This window comes from Triticum urartu, chromosome 2 (genome assembly GCF_003073215.2).
Source record: "Triticum urartu cultivar G1812 chromosome 2, Tu2.1, whole genome shotgun sequence".
Classification (NCBI taxonomy): Eukaryota; Viridiplantae; Streptophyta; class Magnoliopsida; order Poales; family Poaceae; genus Triticum; species Triticum urartu.
The window spans coordinates 29,271,471-29,289,287 of record NC_053023.1 but is presented as its reverse complement, the minus strand read 5'-3'; the positions used below and the strand labels follow the sequence as shown (position 1 = coordinate 29,289,287).

At 48.1% G+C, this 17,817-nt stretch overlaps 1 pseudogene; it reads left to right on the top strand.

Moving 5' to 3' along the window:
- Positions 1 to 14,021: 14,021 nt before the first annotated feature.
- On the top strand, positions 14,022 to 14,161 carry LOC125541895 (annotated as a pseudogene).
- The last annotated feature ends 3,656 nt before the right edge of the window (positions 14,162 to 17,817 follow it).

The window sequence follows — 17,817 nt, the reverse complement described above, 5'->3', positions numbered from 1 at the left end:
CATCACTATGTGGACTTTGAAGTAAATCTATATAATTCTGAGAGCGTAACCCATTTTGGTTGCAAAAAATGGGAAGCATTTTGCAAGATGTATGGTTTTGATGAGGGTATTCTTATCACCATGGATCTTGGTAATCCTGACATCAACCAAGACAATATGGACATTTGGGTCCTTGTTGATACGCCTCCAGTTCTACCACTATGTGAGTTTCTCAAACATAGTTATTAGCTAATTTATATTGTTTATTTCAAAATAGTTGACAGCTTATTTCCATTGACAGCTTATTTTTATTGTTCAAAGAATGTGCGGGAGATGGTAGACAAAACCCACTACACCGATGGCTCCGAATTAACAACTTACAAGGAGAAAAATCATCTGGTCGGATTTTGTACTGACATTGAGAATTACACTATCCACAATCAAACTCCTCAACATTATGGTAAATACATGCCACTAGTGCATGTGTTCAACTACGGTAACTACCATGGAGATACCCTGGTAAGATTTTTACTATTACGACATCCGTGCATCTTTTGCATACTTCTAAAACTAGTACATCATTGCTAACTATGAAGTTATAACTATGTTTTTCAATAGATAATCCCAGAGAATTGTGTGCCTCATATGATGTATCAGAAAGGTAGTGTTAATGTTTTGAACATACAGCCAGGTCGTCCTACGAATCTCAACTGTCCATACGAGATTTCTAAAAGAAGTGGAGACATGAAAATCAAAGGATGGAAAAAATGTATGGACAGTCGTAAGGAGCTTCTTGGAAGCCAAAGGAAGCGAAGCGCAAGAATTGGAGACAGGATGTTCTCCATTCTCCATAATGGAGAGTCAGGGTCTATATTGTTTTATGCTATTTTAGCTTAAATAGGGTATTTAGGTCTTGCCTAATACTGATGATCATGTGCTAAGAACAATTAAGTAGGGTTGGTTCAATGACTATCAAGATGATGATCGTATGAATTGTTATGAATAACGAGTAGAAGTTGTATGATGATGATTAGTAGGACTTGTTAGGATTAGTATTACTTCCGACAAACTCGATTCTCGCGGTCTCGAGACTTGTAATGTTTTATCTTTGTTCGGTCTTTTGAATTCGGAGACTAATATGATGAATTGTATTCGGAGACTAATCTTCTATTGTATTCGATGAATCTGCTGTTGCTGTGTGCTACTGTCAATATTCTGTCAAATAATATATTTTGTAACCTGTGCAAAAATCAGAAAAGTAAAAAAAATAAAACCTAATATTCATACTAATGGCGCATCACTACAGAGTGCGCCATTAGTATGCCAAGTATACTAATGGCGCATCCATCCGCAGTGCGCCATTAGTGTGCCAAAGAACATGGTTAAATATGGCCCTGGGAGGCATACTAATGGCGCATGGTGTTATATACTAATGGCGCACAGGGTGGTGCGCCATTAGTATACCAGATACTAATGGCGCACCAGTGGTGCGCCATTAGTAATAAATACTAGTGGTGTGATACTAATGGCGCACCAGTGATGCGCCATTAGTAGGCAAAACTGGTGCGCCATTAGTAGGCCTTTTCCTAGTAGTGCACGTCCCACAAGTGGCGCGGGCTTCGACGCCCACGTCACTTGTGGGACGTGGATGTAGTGTCCGACACCGACGGCCACATGTATCTCGCACCCACGATACTTGCTATTTAGGGTTTCCTCTAACGCTCGGTGACCCTCGACGACCCTCATTCCCGATAAAAAAAAGAGGAAGAAGAAGAAAAAAAGAGGAGAAGAAAGAATAGACGAGTTCTTACTCCTCTATTCTTTCTTCTCCTCTTTTTTCTTCTTCCTCTTCTTTTTTTATCCTTGAAGCGTTGTCGAGGCCACCCCAAACCCTAGAGAAGCAGCGTCGAGGCCACCCCAAACCGTAGAGAAGCAGCGTCGAGGCCACTAATTAATATTAGTTCTACGTTTTCCACTAATATATCCATTTTTCATGTTTGAATAATAATTGCCATGTTGTCATTATTTGTAGAAACTATGGACACCGCCCGAGACGAAGTACAAGAAGAGTTTTTGGGGGACATAATCGCACGAGGAAGTGATGCCGTCGTCTCGTTGTTTCTCAACGACACCGATGGTCTGGAAGCAGCTGGCTATGATTATGATGGCTCCGGTGACCTAATGCCGGTGCAAGAAGGAGACCGTGAGGACGGCTCTAGTGACCCAATGCTGGTGCAAGAAGGAGACCGTGATGACGTCTCCGGTGACCGAACCGAGTCCAGCCAGGTATATATATTAGTTAAGCTTCTGGTGACTAGCTAATTGATGCATTCATTGTTTTGGTATGTACACATATTAATTAAGTCTTTGTTCTTTTTTCTAGCCCTCCGAATCGAGCACAACTTCGGTAAAGAGACGAGGCCCGAAGAAAAAGTTGAGCTCGGATGAAAAGTTTGAGATCATAGCAATCGCGCCCGATGGCCAATCGATTGAACCCCTCTGGACAAAGAGCGCATTCGTTGCTCAGTGTGGGGTTTTGGTTAGGGACAAGATCCCGATCAGCATCCAGCAATGGTTAAAGCCGGCTACAGAAGACCCTGAGGTGTCTTATGTCAATGATATGCAGAAAAATGATCTTTGGACTGAGCTGAAGTCAAATTTCACCCTACCGCCAGAGGATGATCCAGAGAAGCCAGTTAAAGAGCAATTAATCAAGTCTTTTGCTCTTAAGAGGATGGCATAACTATTCAGGAGGTGGAAGAAAGAGCTGAATAAGTTTGTCGAAAATAAAGAGACACCAGAATTCAAGGGCAGATATGAGAAGATCAGAGATCACTGGCTCGCATTTGTGGCCCACAAGACATCGGAAAAGATTAAGAAGATGTCGGCGACAAACAAGCAAAATGCTGCGAAGAAGAAGCATCACCATCGCACGGGGTTAGGTGGCTACCTCATAGCCCGGCCTAAGTGGGCCAAGACTGAGAATGATCTGGTTGATAAAGGGGTCGAACCAGAGAAAATTAACTGGTCAGACCGTTGCCGGACTTGGTTCTTCGGGGCTGGCGGAACCTTGGACCCTGTAACAGGGAAGTGCATTTGGACGAACGATCAAATGGACATACCAGTCAGGAAGCTTCAGCAGTATATCGAAGCAGCGCAGCAAGGGACGTTCTTTCCAGATAGAGAGAATGACGAGCTCACAATGGCCCTCGGGAATCCTGAGCACCCTGGACGGACACGAGGCACGCCAGGCTCCATTCCATGGAAGGTTGGGTTTCTGGACGCAGGCGGTTACAAATCCCAGGAGAAGAGGAAAAAATTACAGCAGACCCAAATGCAGGCGCTGCAAGCAAGGGTACAAGCAATAGAGGAACGAGAAGCAAATCGCAGCAAACGTACTGCCGAACTTCCCCCGAAGCTACCCCGCCATCTCAGCGGAGAAGCAGCGTGGCTTCCACCGAGCTGCTTCAGCCGGAGCATGCCTTGACGGCTCCTGCTAGCTATCCCGTGGATACTATCACGGAGTCTCAAAATTGCCACCTTATGACGCAATGGATGAATTTGAAGGTCAAGGCGGCTGTTGGCTCTGTTTATCCTACTGAACCCGGCGCAACTTTTCACTGCCGGCCGATTCCAGAAGGATATGCTAGGGTGATGGTGGATGAAATAACAGAGGGATTTGAGGACATCCAGCTTGACCACCCTACCGGTGAAGGGGAGACTAGGCTAGGGTCTGCTCTGAAGACTCCATGCCTATGGCGGAAGCAGCTCATCAACCTTCCGAACTGGACGCCTCCGCCTCCTCCTCCTCCTCCGGCAAGTTAGGGCACTCTGCCTCCTCCACCGCCTCCTCCTCCGGCGAGTCAGGGCACTCCGCCTCCTCCACCGCCTCCTCCTCCGGCGAGTGACGATCAGGGCACTCGACCGGCTCCTTCTCCGGCACGTGGCGGCACTCCGCCTCCTTCTCCGCCTACGCCGATACGCCCGAGCAGCCAGCCTCCTCCTTCTCCGCCTCGTCAGCAAGGGCGGAAGAGACCTGCCGCCGCTCCGGCTGCTCCGGCGCGTCGTAGTCCTTCTCCTCCGCCTCGTAAGAAAGTAAAGAAGACAGCCGCTTCGTCTTCTCGGCCAGCGTCTAGCAGTACAGCCAGAGGCGGGAGGAAATACAGATTCGGTCGTTCTCTGAAGACTCCAGAGAAGTTACCATACGAGAGGACCCCGGAGGAGAACGCCGAGATCGCACGAGAAGAAGTGAGGAACTACTTTGAAGGGGTGAAAGCAAAGAAACATCCACCTCCGGAGGAGAAGGTAGATCCGGTGAAAGCGAAGCACACTCTGGCTGCCCTGACAAAACCACCCAAGTCTCCGCCGAAAGGAAACTATGAGCGCATTATTGGAAAGGAATTTGCCGAAGCGGAGCGGTCGGGAAGTACTGTCAGGGATCAAAGGCTGAAAGAACGACGAGCTGGGAAACAAATTGCCCAGCTCGGCGAACAAGCGAAGCAATCGTGCCCCCCCGTTCAACGTGCCTAGCGACAACGTCGCTAATGATCCGAGGATGGTGCCCGGTTATAGCAATCTTGGCGATTACCTGCCTGACGATGTACATTATGATTTCATGGAGGTGCAGATACAAAGATACGAGTACGGGAAGCCTCTCGTCAAAGATGAAAGATCTCTATCAACGATGATGCGAAGATTGCATGATTGGTACTTGAAAATCTGCAGAGACTCTCGGGGGAGGAGTACTTTGTATGTGAAACTTAAAAAGGAGCATGACCTCGTTGGAATTGAACTGTTGCCTGTTCCATTTGAGGAGTTCTTTCAGTTTTTCAATCAATTGGCCCTCGATAAAACAACGGTCACCTGCTACTGTCTGTAAGTAGTACTACTCCTGTCATTAAGTCTCTCTATATAGCTCAGCTCTTTCATTGCATGTATTTATAATCATCCTCACTATATTATGCAGATTGAAGATCGCCGAATTGAAGAAAAGACAAGTCGGTGATATTGGGTTCATTAACACATATCTCATAGATGCAACTCAGGTTAAATTTCATGCCGCAGATACCGAGGCCAACTTGCTATGATCATTGGTAATAAATGAAAACAAAGATATAATACTCTTTCCTTACAACTTCAAGTGAGTGTTACTGTCTTGTGCGTATTCGGTTTCCCTTATATATATATTAGTCAAGGTTATAGTAATGTAATTGATGAGTTATGCATGTGTGTGCAGTTACCACTATATTCTCCTAGAGATTAAGCTTGAGCAGGGACTAGTAACTGTCTTAGACTCAAAACGAAAAGATCCCCAGGACTATGCGGACATGACTCAAATGCTCGAGAAGTAAGTTAAATCGATCATTATCCACCATATCAGCAACTTTGTTCATTTCCTGATATATCAAGTAATTGTTTTCTTTGTCTGGCAGGGTTTGGAAAAATTCTCCAAAAAAGCTCCAGGCCTCCCGAAGAAGCTGCAATTTAGACACCCGAAAGTAAGTACTATAGTAGCATGTTCCGCGCATCTCCTATTGATTTGGCATTCTTGCTTATCAGTTTGATTGACCTCTATTTCTTGTAAAGTGGTTGTGGCAGGAAAAAGGGAATGATTTCTGTGGATACTACATTTGCGAGTCCATCCGCCACACGACCTGTGAGCGGGGCTACACTGATGAACAATATGAAGTACGTAAATAACAACATTCACAATTTTATTTTATTACCATCATTTGTGTTGAGTTTCATTCATTCATATATATATATATATATATATATATATGTATTGACCCCCTTCTTTAAATTAGATGTTTCGGAAGCGGGATGAACTCCTAGCACCAACTCGCATGCGAGCAATTCAAGAGGAATTGGCGGCATTCTTTCTTGACCACGTGATAGCTGAAGACCGAGAATACTATGTGGACCATGAGTCTGTATGATTATATTTGTAAGAGATAATTATTGTATATATGTAGCTGGTAGTGTCGGATAGATATACGAGAACTTATTATTCGACCAATCTCTCGGAGAAGGAGAGGTGGTCGATATCACTTCTCTCTGTATGCATATATGTTCATGACGATCTTCTGTTTCCTTCGTTTGCTTACTAGCTAGCTAGCGTGTCTAGTCCTCTCTATACGTATGTATAGTACGTAGCGTCGACCAAGCACGGACATAAGAGAGGACACTTCTCTCTATAAATTATAGCTAGCTAACACAATATATGAAACACCTAAATTAACCCCCCAAAACCCCCAACCCCCCCCCCCCTTTCAAAAAAACAAAAACCCCAGCCACAGAAATGCTGACGCGTGGATGCCTATTGGTCCCGGTTGGTGCCACCAACCGGGACCAAAGGGTCTCCTGCCTGGGCTCCGCGCACAGGCCGCGTGGAGGCCCATCAGTCCCGGTTCTGGATTGAACCGGGACTAAAGGGGCAGGGCATTAGTACCGACCCTTTAGTCCCGGTTCAGGAACCGGGACAACAGGCCCTTTTTCTACCAGTGTCACGACAACACAACTGGGCTTTGACGTGTCAGTAATGAAGAAGCATTGGTCCACTTGGGAAGCCAGCACCCATGGCCCATTTTCGCGGTGACGTTTGCGCCCGCGGTCCTAGATTTGGCTTCGGGTATAACCATGGTGGTGAAATACCGGTCTTCTTTTAGGACGCTCTTGGCCCATCTGACACGGAACATCGGGACCTTCTCTCTAGCGTAGCTCAGCTCCCAGATCTCCTCGATCCTTCCGTAGTATCTGTCCTTGTCGTTGCCGGTGTAGGATTCCATCGTTACACCGGAGTTCTGATAACCATCGCTCTTCATGTCCTTGTCCTCAATGTAGAATGTGTAGCCGTTGATATCGTACGCCTTATAGGTCATCAGGTTGTGCTCGGCGCCCTGTGACAAGGCGAATATGAGTTTTTCTTCCGCGGAAGAATCCTCATGTAAAGGGTACGACAGAAGCTTCTCCTTGAACCAACGCGTGAAACATGAGTTGTGCTCTTTGATTATATCTTCGTCCGTCCTCTGTTGGCCTCAGTCATTGTACGTCTTCTCAATAAAGGTTTTGTGCTCTACCACCCAAGGATTGACCACGGCTATGTATTGTAGCGCGACTAGGTTTGCTCTTTCAAAGTCGGCGAGTCGACCCTCGAAGTCGACGTGCATTTCGCGGCGACCATCGCGGCAACCCCATCCAGCGAGCCTGCCGAGGTGCTTGTTGACGGGCAGACCAACGGGGTTCTCGATGCCTAGATAATTCATGCAGTAGGAGATGCACTCTTTGGTCAGAAAGCCCCTGGCTATACTTTCCTCTGGATGTGACATGTTGCGAACGTATCCTTTGATGACACCATTCATCCTATCAAACGGCATCATGTTGTGCAGGAACGTCGGCCCGAGTTGGATGATATCCTCCACGATATGGACCAGCAGATGCACCATAACATCGAAGAATGCGGGCGGGAAGTACATCTCAAGCTCGCATAGTATCACCACGACCTCTTCCTGTAGCCTTCTGAGTTACCTCACGCCAACCGACTTCCGAGAGATGACGTGAAAAAAGTTGCATAGGCCAAATAGCGTTTCACGGCTGTGCACGTCCATGATCCCACGGATTGCAACTGGAAGTATCTGCGTCATCAGCACGTGACAGTCATGAGACTTCATCCCGCTGAAGTTCTGCTTCGCTGAGTCTAGGTATTTGCTTATCTTCGCCGTGTAACCGTAAGGAAGTTTTACTCCTACTAGGCAGGTGAAAAACTGCTCGATCTCCTCCTGATTTAGAGTGAAGCACGCGGGAGGGTAGTCATTTCCGGTCTTCTTGGCCTTTTTTCCTTTGCGACGACTTTCCGTGTCCTGCTTCGCCTCATCATCATCATTAGCGTGAAGATCCTCCCTGATGCCCATTGATTTCAAGTCTGCCCTTGCTTTCGGCCCATCTTTGGTCCTCTCTGGCATGTTGAGCAGGGTATCAAGCAGACTCTCGCACACGTTCTTCATGATATGCATGACATCAAGGCTGTGAGGCACACGGAGGATCTTCCATTACGGCAAGTCCCAGAAAACAGACCTCGTTTTCCATACCTTCAGCAGCGGCTCTGGCGCCTTTTGCTTCTTTCCCGGCTTTGGCGCCTTTTGCTTCTTTCCCGGCAGTGGGCAATCTTTCCAATTTTTCAACAGCTCGCCTATTTCCTCGCCCCTCCTCGTACGCGGGAGTCTTCCGGGTTTAGTTTCACCATCGAAGAGATCCTTGCGTTTTCTCCATGAGTCATCGTCGCGAAGCCACCTTCGATGTCCCATGAACACGGTTTTCAAAGACCCGAGATCTCTATCTAGCTGGTGATACGTTGTTTCATCCATGCACCTGACGCATCCATAAAATTCGTGGACCACCTGCCCCGCGACATATCCGTAACCGAGATAGTCGTGCACCGTCGTGAGCAGTGCGGCTCTCATAGGGAAATATTCTTTCTGTGCGGCGTCCCATGTATTGGCTGGCGTTTTCCACAGCGTGTCTAGCTCCTCTTTCAGCAGCCCCAGGTACAGATTGATGTCGTTCCCTGGTTGTTTTGGCCCTTCAATTAGCATACTCATGTGAATGTACTTCCTCTTCATGCACAACCAGGGGGGAAGGTTGTACATCCACACAAACACAGGCCAGGTGCTATGTGTGCTTCTCTGGCTGCCAAACAGATCGACTCCATCGGTGCTCGCGCCCAGCACGATGTTCCTTGGATCGTCCCCAAATTCTGGATGTTCGGAGTTCAACGCTAGCCACTGGCTCGCATCCTTAGGGTGACTCAGCATCTTGTCTTTTTTATTTAACTCTAGATCATTTTCGTCATCTTGTCGCTTCTTCTCCTCCATATCCGCGTGCCAACGCAGGAGCTTTGCTAGCTTAGGGTCAGCGAAATACCGCTGCAGACGAGGAGTGATCGAAAAGTACCACACCATATTTCGAGGAGCTTTCTTCCTCTTCTTGTATCGAGTGACGCCGCACACCGGACATATGGTAGACTCCGCGTGCTCGTCCCGATAAATGATGCAATTATTCATGCACACATGGTATTTCACGAGCAGTAAGTCCAGAGGACACACAATTTTCTTCGCCTCCTCGAAACTGGTCGGGCACTTGTTCCCCTTGGGAAGACGTTCGTGCCAGAATGGCATGTTCTCGTCGAAGAATGTGTTGGTCATTTTGTGTTTTACCTTCATCTCCAGAGCCATGAGCATAACTTTCAGGCGGGTATCCTCGGGCCTGCATCCTTCATACAATGGAGTAACCGTGTCTATCTCCAGTTGATCCAGCTTGGCTTTCTCTCGGGCGGCAGCTCTTGCGTTATCTGTCTGCTTGAGAAGCAGCTCTTCAATATGAGGGTCTTGCACCCAGCCCGTCGATGGTCCATCGTCGTCTGCTCCGGCATCTTCATCTTCATGATCATGCTCTTCATCTTCTCCGGCATCTTCCTCATCATCTTGTCCGGCATCTTCTACATGATGACTGTGTACTGCATCTACTTCGTGATCATGTCCTAGAGATTCTTCGTCTTCTCGCCCGCCTCGCCATGGTTGTCTTGCTGCCCTTCCTCATTTCTTGCCCGACCCCCATGGACGATTTCATAATCATCTTCATCACCTTGCCACCGATAGCCATCCATGAAACCACGCAAGAGCAGGTGGTCCCGCACATGTACGGAAACCAGGTCCATAAGGCTCTTCAGCTTGCATCTTCGACACGGACATCTTATCTCCGTCTCGTTCTTTTGAAGCATCTCGGCCTTCGCGGAGCTCAAAAACCTATTCACGATGCCTTCGGTCATCGTGTGGACCATGGTCGCCTGCGGGGTAGAGCAAAACGATATTTTAGAACCAAAAAAAATGGCATGACTTTGCCTAAAAATAGGACCAAAAAGAATGCATAGTGCCAAATTCTCACCGAAACGGAAATGAATCAACATTCCGGTAAAATATTGGCAACTATCGCATTTCAAATACCGGTATATAGCTGCAAACACAAACATATGCAACACCACAAACATACGTAGATCTAGGCCATAAAAAGTGCATGTGCACGTTGTTGGAGGGAGAAAAAAGTAGATCTACAACATAAAGAAAGCTTTCCCCTTCCTTACCTATCAAAAAAAGGTAATTTAACCACTTAATTTGGGTGAATCGATGGTGCAAATGAGGTGACGAGGAGGAGGAGGCAGCCGAGACAAGCTTGGAGGAGGAGGTGGAGAGAATGAAGTGGGGAAAGTGAGTGTGGTAGGTGGATGTCCAAAATATCTAGCTGCTCTCAGGTTACCAATGGCGCACCACCTAAAAATGCGCCATGAGTAACTCTGGTTACTAATGGCGCACTTGTTAAGCGGTGCGCCATTACTAGTTTTGCCAAAAAAATGTTAGTAGTGGCGCACCGTGGTTGTGGTGCGCCATTACTAGTTTGAACTAGTAATGGCGCACTATACCCTGGTGCGCCATTACTAGTTTTGGAAAAAAAAGTAAAAAAATTTGTTAGTAGTGACGCACAAAGTGTGTGGTGCGCCATTACTAGTTAAAACTAGTAATGGCGCACTATGCCCTGGTGCACCATTACTAGTTTTGGAAAAATCATTAAAACATTTGTTAGTAGTGGCGCACCGTGGGTGTGGTGCGACATTAGTGATATGGACACTAATGGCGCACCAACACATGGTGCGCCACTGCTATAGCAGTGGTGTGGTGCGCCATTAATGTCCATATTAGCTATAACCCTTTTCCTAGTAGTGTAGAAATGATGCTAGACACTTGCTACAGGAACAACAGCATGCGCTTCAACTGTTGCTCCCGTTCTCTCGTGCTCAACAAACGTACACGGAGGTGTGCTATAACAACTCAACGGGACTGCTCTTAAGTGGCAATTTTTTCGCCCTTAACCGGAACATGTGTTTTTTATGTAAACACTCGGAACTAGGCGGTGGTGAAAATCTTTGGGGAAAATCCAATGAAAATCTCTCTGATGGTCCATAATGCCCCATCCCCTATGGATTATGCCAAAAACACATGGTGTATGAACACTTTTTTGAAGATGATTATGAAAAGAACATTTAAATCTGTTGGTAAGGATGGGGCTATTTGTGTGTGTGTGTGTGGGGGGGGGGGGGGGGGGGGGGGGGGGGGGTTCCAACACACGGCGGACACAGTCCAAGCCGTCGTTTGGACCGGACTGAGCAGCGTGGTGGTCATGTTTTCAGGGACTGGACCAACAATGGTGTAGCTTGGGCCGGACCGAGAGGATCGGCCAAGAGACAAGGGCAGAGCACGCACTAGGACGATAGCCAATGCGGCGATGTAGGACCTCCCACGTCAATTTCTTTGGCTGAGACGATGAATTTGAGTGGGGCGTGTCCAATGGACATAGTTTTCGGGGCCAGAGAGTCTAGTGGCCACGCGGACAATAGCCCCGCGGCGGAGGACGCAGAAGACAACAGTTTCTTGCGCCCCATTTGGGCCGCCACACCCCCACCACGCCGCCGGCATGGCCCGCCACGCCGCCACCCGCCGACGGACAAGCTGCAAATAAAAAGCAAGATGGGCTGTTCTTCGGCCTGCCCGTTCGGACCAGCCTTTAACCGGACCGGACCGAAGTTTTTTCGGTCTAGTTTTTAGGGACCGGGCCAATCTTTTATAGATTGAGCAGGCCATAGGCCGGACCGGCGGACCAGACCATTTCGCCCAACCTGAGTTGCAACAAGCCTTCAATGAATACTCTTCATCATTCTATTCCTCGCCATCATTGTCTTGGTACAGGGTCAAACACAACCATACTTCAGTGGTCCGTACTCGCAGTTGTAGTTGCTGAAAAATTGGAGAGGTCGTGCTCGTTACCTGGGCCGCCCATCGCCGGCTAGGTGCTGCTAGCTGCCTGTGCATGGGCCTAGGGTCATGGTCGCAACAATGGCGATGGGTTGTGTTTAGCAGCTTGGCGCTGCCACACCCTGCGACCGGCTGCCCGCTGGCGCTCCGTGGCTTGTTGCGCATTCACTGTTAAATTGGGACCCTGCAGGGGATGATGGTGCATGGATTTGAGTCTGCGAACTAGGAGTAGCTAGGTGTGAATCATGCAATTGTGGGCATGTGGCCTTTGCTGGTCTGGTCCGCTAGTGGACTAGGCTTATGTATAGAAATAATTTTCTGTTCTTGGGCTGGGCGGGCCACTCCTCTGTTTTGCCCTCATGTGGCTCCGCCCCAAAGGCAAGTATCAAGGCAGTAGTGATACATCTGTTTGAGCTTCAACTAATTCCGAATGGAGGAAATATTTATTAACTATTTAGATAAGTTGAAAGATTTATATTTGCATGGATTTTCTATCTTATACTAATTTTTTACATACTGAACTACAAGTGATGGACCGAAAATTGAAATTAGTTGCATATTCAAAGAAGTTGTAAATAGCAGCGGTAATCGGCATTTACGTGATTATGAGCACAAATTGTTGGACAAAACGGTAACAACATAACATTAATGAAACGTAAGATAAGATTCTGATGTGAAATATAGTACTGATGACTACAGCAAATCCTAAATCTACAGGAGGTCCTCAGAAACATGTCGTGGAAAAAGTTTTATATTTGATGCATCTTGAAGTCGGGAATGCTGGTTGTTGTATCATCGGCTCCATTTCTAAAACTGGTTGCTTGTACATGTGGCCCAAACAAAAATGATTATCATGGGCCAAAATTCCATCAGCAGGTTGAGAAGGATTCTCCTTGTTACCATAACCAGTGTGCGAATTAGGCCAATTCGAATACATAATGGGTGTGCCAGAAGAGCCCATTTTAGCCAAAATTCCGTTTTGTTGCAAAGAACAACGAGAGGGCTAATGACACATATAGCAATGGCAGACTTGTGAGCAATTGTTGCTAGCACCATGTACAAACCCAGTGCAAAAGCTGTTGTGAAGCATGTGATGGATGTTGACCCAAAAATACAAGGCTACGACTAGGTAAATTCTGCGACTGTGTGGGTTCAAAATAGAGTATCCGGAATACATGAGACCAACCATAGACATGGAAGACAAGATGAAGGAGAATGTGCTAGCTAGTATGAATGCATCAAAGGCATACCTCCCGGCAAGTATTGGTGTGCCTCCGTTAGTGCATTCATCAGCTTTGTAAACTCCAGGAAGGGCGAATGTAGCACCAAATGTCACAGATGCAATTAGAACTGCACCAATACATAGTGTTTGTGTTGATTCTGTTAAACAACATTGCTATGGTGTCAAGGTGGTTCAGTCAGCCCAACTCAAGGTGGTTCGGTGAGCCAACCGCATAGGCTAGATAGACTAGATAAATATTCTCTGTAACAATATTCTCTCTCTAGTTTATCCCTTGTACTCCAAGTAGCTTATCCCTTGTATCTCAAGTTTCTATCCCAACAACTTGTACTTTATCAGGGAGTCGCGCCCCTGCCTTTATAACACGCAGCCATCGCCCTGAACCGGGCACGACGTTTCCCACATGGAAATCAGAGCCTGACTCTTCCATCGCATCTAGGTTTTTCTCCTCCACCGAAACCTCCTACCATGGCCTCCTCCAGCTCCTCCAACCCTACCCTCTCTGGCCAAGTCACCGAGCGTCTCACACGCACCAACTACATCATATGGCGTACCCAGATCACGCCACAACTCCGCGGTGCTGGTTTCTTCGGGTACGTGGACGGGCGCATAGTGGAACCAGCCAAGGTCGTCGTCTCCAAGGACAAGGATGGCAAGGAGGAGACCACCCCGAATCATCTACATCATCTTTGGATCAAGGAAGACCAGCAGGTACTGGGTTATCTTCTAAATAATCTGTCCAAAGAAGTACTCGTACAGGTGACCGCGATCACCCACGCGCATGAGCTGTGGATGGCGCTGGCGAGGATGTTCTCGTCAACCTCGATGTCTCGCGTCAACAACATCCGCGCCGCTCACACGAACGCGCATAAGGGGACACAATCGGTGGCCACGTACTTTGCGCACATGCGCTCCCTCGCCGACGAACTTGCAGCGGTAGAGCGGCCATTGAAGGAGGACGAGCTGATCTCCTACATCCTCAACGGCCTCGACATGGACTACCAGCCGCTAGTCTCTACCCTTGACGTCCGCACCATCCCGGTCACCCTTGATGAATTCTTTGCTCAGATGAGTAACTTTGATCAAAGGCTGGCTTTGTTCCAAGGGGCAGGGACCGAAGGTGGCTTCAAGTCTTCAGCGAACATCGCCACCCGCGGCCGCGGTGGTGGCGGCTCTCGCTACCATGGACCTCCTCGTTAGAAGGGCAAGAACTCTAGCGGGGGCAACAGCAGCGGCCAGAACGGCGGCAACATGCGCGGCGGCGGCCGGCCCTCCTCCAACAACAATAGGGGCCGGCGCAACAGCTCCTCCAACAGCAACAGATCACGCCCGGACGTTGTTCGGTGCCAAATCTGTGGCAAGCTGGGACACTCAGCTAAAGATTGCTGGTACCGGTTTGAGGATGATGATGATGCATCGTCCCAGGATGAAAAAGTGGCCGGGGCAGCAGAAGCCTCATATGGTGTTGACACGAACTGGTACGTCGACAGCGGAGCCACTAACCACATCACCGGTGAGATGGAAAAGGTGACCATGCGCGACAAGTATCGCGGCCAAGATCATATCCACACTGCTAGTGGAGAAGGTATGAAGATTGGTCACATTGGTCATTCTATTATTAAAACCCCTCATAGAAAAATTCATCTCAGAATTTTTTTGCATGTTCCTAGTGCTTCCAAGAGCCTTCTTTCCGTTCATCGCATTGCCGTTGATAATCATGTCTTTCTTGAATTTCACCCCTTCTTCTTTTTGATCAAGGATCTGGCCACAAGGAGGGTGCTATATCGAGGTAGATGTGTTCGTGGGCTTTACCCATTGATTCCAGAGATTCGAAGATTCAATAAACAAGTTTTTAGTGCCACCAAAGTCTCATCTACACGGTGGCATGATCGATTAGGACATGCATCGTTTTCTTTAGTTGAGCGTTTGCTTAGGAAAAATAAGCTCCCATATGTTGGAGAGCATGATGTTGAAACAATTTGTGATTCCTGCCAGAGAGCTAAAAGTCATCAGTTGCCTTATCCTATTTCTACAAGTATTTCTACCAAGCCTTTGCAACTTATTTTTTCTGATGTGTGGGGACCCGCTCCCTCCTCTGTTGGTAGACATACATACTACGTGAGTTTCATTGACGACTATAGTAAATTTACCTGGATCTATCTTCTTAAGAAAAGATCAGATGTATGCCAAGTTTTTCTCAATTTCCAAGCTTTAGTTGAAAGGAAATTCGACACCAAAATCATAGCCCTCCAATCTGATTGGGGTGGCGAATACGAGAAACTAAACTCCTTTTTTCAAAAACTTGGCATCTCTCACCATGTGTCATGTCCCCATGCCCATCAACAGAATGGGTCTGCTGAACGCAAACACAGACACATTGTCGAAGTTGGCTTTGCCCTTCTTGTTGGCGCCTCCATGCCCTTAAAATTTTGGGACGAAGCCTTTCTCACAGCTGTCCATATCATTAATATGCTACCTAGTCGTGTTATCAACAATGAAACTCCCACTGAAAGGCTTCTCCACACCAAACCAGACTACACTTCTCTCCATGTATTTGGATGCGCCTGTTGGCCCAATCTTCGCCCTTACAATGATCGAAAACTCGGTTTTAGATCCAAACAATGTGTGTTCATTGGTTATAGTGCCCAACACAAAGGCGTTAAGTGTCTTGATGTTTCAACCGGACGCGTCTATATCTCACGGGATGTCGTTTTTGATGAAACAAAGTTTCCCTTTGCCACCCTTCATCCTAATGTCGGTGCCCTACTTCGTCAAGAAATTCTTCTCTTACCATCTAGTCTCACCGGTCTTGGTCAAGGGGGAAATAACTGTAATGATCATATGATGACTAATTCTCATAACCGTGCACTTGAGCTTTGTGATGATGCAGATGGCAATGGAGCAGAAAATGGCGAAGGAATCACAGAAAATGGTGAATAAATCACCCCAAACTGTTCACATTTTATGTGTCACACAGCGGGGAACAGATCCTCCTCGGGATCGGAGCTCCAGCAGCGTGGCAGCAGATCAGCTCCGGGATCTGTCGTGGTTTTGTCACGGCAGATGTCCTTAGTGTCAGGACTTAGTCGCGAGGCCAGCACATCTATGTGGTAGCTTGAGAGGGGTTGATTGGAATGAGAGACGCAGGGCGGATCAACGCACAAGACAAGGGTTTAGACAGCTTCGGGCCCCGGGAAATATCATCCGGTAATAACCCTACATGCTGTTTGAGGTTAGGTCTCATTACGCTCATGGGGGAGTCGCCGTAAACCGGCTCTTCGTGTCTAGCCCTAGCGATCGTTTCTTCTTGCTTGTCCCTCTTTGGGGAGCCCTGCCCCTCCTTATATATGTTGAAGGGGCGGTTTACATGTGGAGTCCTATTAGGATTAGGACTAGTCTATCTCTAATACAAACCGGATACAAGTCCTGGTCTTAACTCCTTGTAAGGTAAATATTTCTCATGCCTTTCCTCTTAAACCGGCCCACCATAGTATGAAACGGCCTTCATGAACCGCCCGTTGGGCCACCGGGTCTTGTCGCTGCTCTGACCCGCCTACCGGATTACCAATGAATCGTAAACCGCCAGGTCCAAACGGGTCACCAGTGAATCGTCAAGTCTCAGCCGGGTCTCAAGTAAACCGCCAAGTCCGGCCGGGTTATACTTCCGGCCGGTTTACGCCGCGGGGTATATCCCCGACAGGATCTGTGTCGCAGCAGGGTGCCAGTGCGCCAGATCCCGTGTCGCCCGCCAGGCGCGGCGACAGCGACCCAGCGACGGCCACGCGGCTCGCCTCAACTGGGCCAGAAGCGGCGTCCGGCACGCGCCAATCCTTGGAGGCCACGCGGCAGGAACCCCCAGCCCGCTGGCCCGCAGGCAGACCCCGCCACTACATGCGCCGCCAGCAGCTGGGCGCACGATCCGGCGCGGATTCGCCCCAGCCCACGACAGGCGTGCGATCCGAGGCGGATCCGGTCAGGCACGTGTCCTCCGCGTGGCCTGGATCTTCTGCGCCTTCCGTCACGGCTCCAGCATCACCCGCCGCCACAGAAAATCCCGCTGACACAACTGCTGGCGCGGCTGGTGCGTCGGAAGCACCAGGGGGATCTGTCTCGGGATTGTCCGGCCCAGAGGCTGGATCTTCTGTGCTTGCCAACGATGCTAGCTCGTCTGCCCAACCTCGTACACGGCTACAGAAGGGAGTAATCCAACCCGTCAATTACAAACAAATAACTAAGTTTGGTTTAGCATGTAGCACAGGAGAACCCAGTACGCTTGATGAAGCTCTCAAGGATACACGCTGGAAAAAGGCCATGGAAGAGGAATACATGGCACTTCAGAAAAATAAGACGTGGCATCTTGTGTCTCCACGGCGAGGTAAAAATTTGATTGATTGTAAGTGGGTTTATAGGATCAAAAGAAAGTCCGATGGAACCATAGATCGCTACAAAGCCAGACTTGTTGCAAAAGGCTTCAAACAACGGTATGGCATAGACTATGAAGACACCTTTAGTCCAGTGGTTAAAGCTGCTACTATTCGTCTTGTACTGTCTATTGATGTTTCCAGGGGATGGAGTCTCAGACAACTAGATGTGCAGAACGCGTTCCTTCATGGTGTTCTGGAAGAGGAAGTATACATGAAACAGCCTCCTGGTCTTGAGAACAAGGATAAACCCTTTCATGTGTGTAAGCTTGACAAAGCTCTATATGGACTGAAGTAGGCTCCCAGGGCGTGGTACTCT